The sequence below is a fragment of the Oratosquilla oratoria genome, chromosome 23, assembly GCF_046742065.1.
Source record: "Oratosquilla oratoria isolate Oo_2021 chromosome 23, ASM4674206v1, whole genome shotgun sequence".
Taxonomy (NCBI): Eukaryota; Metazoa; Arthropoda; class Malacostraca; order Stomatopoda; family Squillidae; genus Oratosquilla; species Oratosquilla oratoria.
The window spans coordinates 47,696,203-47,700,985 of NC_134799.1; the positions used below are offsets into that span (position 1 = coordinate 47,696,203).

At 34.8% G+C, this 4,783-nt stretch overlaps 1 protein-coding gene across 2 annotated transcripts in view; it reads right to left on the minus strand.

Moving 5' to 3' along the window:
- LOC143038108 (uncharacterized) overlaps nucleotides 1-4,232 on the minus strand; it is a 562,954-nt gene extending 558,722 nt beyond the window's left edge. For both annotated transcript variants that reach the window (XM_076207096.1, XM_076207095.1), the window contains exon 1: nucleotides 4,182-4,232. The gene's annotated coding sequence lies outside the window, so the exon portion shown is untranslated. The remainder of the gene's footprint in view (nucleotides 1-4,181) is intronic.
- Nucleotides 4,233-4,783: the final 551 nt, after the last annotated feature.

A 4,783-nucleotide genomic window follows, 5' to 3' on the forward strand; every position in this document is an offset into this window, starting at 1 on the left:
TGTAATATCTTAAACAATTATTTTAGCTCGGTATTCGTAAACGAAACACCTCAAAGTGAAGTCCAAACTGAAACCTGTGGAAAGGCTAGGGTAAACTTACTCACTACGGTAAATATAACAAAAGAAAAAATTAAAAGGTGTATACAGAAACTCAAAGTTAATAAAATACCAGGGCCTGACGGTTGGTATCCAAGAATCTTAAAGGAAATGAAAAATGAGAGTGTTGTTCCATTAGAAATTATTTTCAAGAAATCCATCATATCCGGAGATGTCCCAAGAGAATGGAAGCTAGCTAACGTTACTCCCATATTCAAAAAAAGGTGACAAAAAGAAGCCAAATAACTATAGGCCTATAAGTTTGACTTCAATCATAGGAAAAATAATGGAAACTATCATCAGAGATGCTATCGAACATCATTTAGAAAGTAACCGTTTGATAAATGATAGCCAGCATGGATTCAGACGGAAACGTTCTTGCGTGACTAACTTACTCGAATTCTACAACACAGTCATCTCCAATTATGACAAAAGAAACAATATAGATTTAATATATCTAGACTTTGCAAAAGCTTTTGATACCGTCCCACACGAAAGACTACTTACTAAATTAGCTTTACACGGAATAAGTGGTAGCCTATTAGGTTGGACTAGTAATTGGTTGAATGGTCGAAAACAGAGAGTTGTTTTAAATGGAAAAAATTCTAGATGGAAAAATGTTACAAGTAGAGTTCCTCAGGGATCCGTTCTTGGGCCACTTCTATTCATAGTATATATAAATGATATAGACCACGGACTAAAATCTACTGTTTCCAAATTTGCTGATGATACAAAACTGTGCGGAATAGCAAATGATCACTTAAACCAATTTAGATAGATTACAGCAATGGTCTGAAAAGTGGCTAATGAAATTTAATACAAGTAAATGCAAGGTAATGCACATAGGTAAAAATAACAGTAAGTACGATTTCAAGTTATTTGGAAATTCGTTAACAAAAGTGGATAGTGAAAAATATCTCGGCGTAATTATCAGTAACGACCTCAAATCATCCAAGCAGTGTATTTCAGCCTCTGAGAAAGCAAATAAGATTCTGGGACTGATTGCGCGATCTTTTGAATTCAAAAGTCCATCACTCATTAACAAGCTATATAAATCGTTAGTTCGTCCACATTTGGAATATGCTGTTTCCGTATGGTCACCGAATCTCATTAAAGACATTGACAGATTGGAAAAAGTACAACGGCGAGCCACAAAACTGATTCCAAATATCAAAAATGAATTATACGAAAATCGACTAAAACATATGAATCTGTTTTCCCTAAAAAAGCATGGACTCAGAGGTGACCTGATACAGGTCTTTGAAATTCTAAAGGGAATTGACAACATCAAAAGTGACAAAATTTTCACATTGAATGAGAATCAGACAAGAAACAATGATCTCAAACTGTCCGGAAATAGATTCAATTTGGAAGTAGGTAGAAATAACTTTGCCAACCGTGTAGTTAATGAATGGAATAAACTTCCTGCACAGGTAGTGCAATGTAGTTCAGTTCGAAGCTTTAAAAATCATTTAGATAAACACCTAAGCAAGATGCTGTAATGATTATAATTTATTTTATATAATTTGTTTTTGTTTTGTTATCATTTGTCTGTTTGATTTTCATTTATTATTAGTTATATGTGAATTTATTATTATTTACTATTTACCTGCTTGTTTATTATTTAACTACACCTATACAATTATTTATGTATTTTATTTGTTATTTACATTATTATAGTTTGTATTTATTATTTGATTATTACTATGATTTTTTTTCGCATACGACCTAGATATGGACCAAAAGGTCTCTTGTCGGCATGCTCTGCCTTTGTAATCCTTTGTAATATATATATATATATATATATATATATATACATATATACATATAAATATATATATATATACATATATACATTTATGTATATATACATATATATATATTTATATATATATGTATATATATATACATATATACATATATATATATACATATATATATATTATATATATACAGTATATATATATATATATACATATATATATATCTATATATATATATGCAAGTGACCACTGAGAAAGAGAAATTAAACGGAATAGAGCGCTTTCATATATTACACCCAGTCCAAAGTACTTTGCATTGGGTGTAATACACGAAAGTGCTCTGTTTCGTTTAGTTTCTCTTTCCCAGTACTCACTCCTGCATAATTGAGCACAAGTTACCAGTGTTTTTCATTAGTCATATGTACATATACATGTATATATATATATATATATATATATATATATATATATATATATATATATATATATATGTGTGTGTGTGTGTGTGTGTGTGTGTGTGTGTGTGTGTGTGTCTATGTGTGTGTGTGTGTGTGTGTGTGTGTGTGTGTGTGTGTGTGTGTGTGTGTGTGTGTGTGTGTGTATGTATGTATATATATATATATATATATATGTATGTATATATATATATATATATAGATATATATATATATATGTATATGTATATATATATATATACATATATATATATATATATATATATATATATATATATATATATATATATGATATGTATATGTGATTCGTAGAGGTAGAATAGATTACTTAAGAGCAGTGCCGGTCAAGTTGTTATGTCTGCAAACCACTTTTAGAATCATCCGTCAAGCAGGTCATCTCATATTTACATACCAATTATTCACACACACTTATCACTCACTATCTTATAATTCTTAATTGTAGATATATTATATGTGTAAAGATACTGTATGATATTACTTATAAAAAGAATGCTTGATATTGATATTATTTTTACATTATTTTTAAGGCGGGCCTTTGCTTGATGCTTCTGCAATACAAAGGGTTTTGTAGAACTAATAAGGCCATAGAAGTATTCAATAAAATCTTTTTGAAATCTAGTATATGAAGTCTAGTATATTCTACTATTCACTAAACTGTCCATATTGGGAAAATGTAAATTGGAGAAACGATACCGGTAAAAATGAATCGAGCATGATTCAACAAAAGCTTTACAGAGACACAGTAGAAACGTGCGTAGCAAGGTAAAGAGTAAGGGTAGCAGTGAGCTCCTTCCCCAAATTCAGATACTTCAGACCCCCAACTAAGACCTTTTTGGGTGACACGTCCTCCCAATCCGTAATATATAAATTAGGTTAGGTTAGGTTAGGTTAGGTGAGGTTAGGTTAGGTTAGGTTAAGTTAGGTTAGGTTAGGTTCCAATAGAATATTTTAAGTTAATCCATTGATTTCGAAATATGGGAAGGGATCTGAATTCGGAGAAAGGACCCGTTGGAAATAGGTACACCCTTGTGTGTAAAGCGACCTGCATGAAAAACAATCCACTACGGAAATGCGCAAGCTGCTGTTTAATTAATGCGCCGTCAGTCTCGACTGGCATATCTTTTCGCAGTGCTCTCCCTCTCCTCTTCCTCTTCCTCCTCTCATCTCTCTCCTGTTCCTCTTCCTCCTCTCCTCTATCTCCTCTTCCTCTTGGCCTCAAGGGAAAACGGAGTAGAGAAATGAAGCATTATCCATCTACAGAAAAGGGCGCGCTGCATCATATTTTTTACAAAGTACCACAAACACTTCACCACAAAGTTATCATTGCAACCGAGATTTGACGTACAACATTTTTTTTTTTTTTTTACTTTAGCTCACACTTTTCATTTCAACATCATTTGTAGAAAATAATACTGCCCGACAGTATACTTTTCATAATGTAGAGTACTTTATAATAAAGTATATGACAGTATACACAATGGTATACAATGGGCAGTAAATTGGTTTCAACACTAATATATTACACAAATTGCACGAAGACTGTTACAACACAAGCAGTAAAAGAAAAAAAAATCAGATATCTTTATCAGAGCTAAACTAAGTTTCATTTTAATCTAACCACACAACAGTATACACGGATTTTCAACCACAAAACCCAACAAAATAATCTCCATCGTATTCCCCACATTTCCGAAAAACGTTCAGCTACCGTATCGACAACAAATACGATCCACAACTCGGTAGAAGTTAACAGTAGAAGCTTCAGTCTTTGCAGCACAATGATCTCTCTTTATGTCGACACACAAAAAATCAGTAAATCAGTTTCAACACAGAGTAATGAAAGGACCCTCGTGCGAAGCCAGTGGCCGGCCTGACGCCGGGGCGTGCTGCTACCGCGTTGAAAGCAAGACCTCGAATGTCGACCACGATGATAACTACGAATGGGCAGCGGCGGATTCGCAAGGGGCACAGGCGAGGCGCAGACGGAGAGGCCCGCGGGAGGGCAAAGGTGACTACTGTTAGAGTGAGGGCAAGGGGAGGAGGGGTAATTACAGGTGACGAATGAGGGAAAAGGTGAAGGTTAGGGCAAACCCAATGGCAAAGATAGTGCGGGATGAGGTCGGCATGCGTACACAGTACATGAGAGAAGAGAGAGGATGAGGAAGGAGGAAAGCAAGACACACACACACACACACACACACACACACACACACACACACACACACACACACACACACACACACACACACACACACACACACACACACACACACACTCTGTCTCGACAGAGACTGCAGCAGATCCGAGGTGAATACACACACATACATACACACACACACACACACACACACACACACACACACACACACACACACACACACACACACACACACACACACACACACACACACACACACACACACACACACACACACACACATGTATATA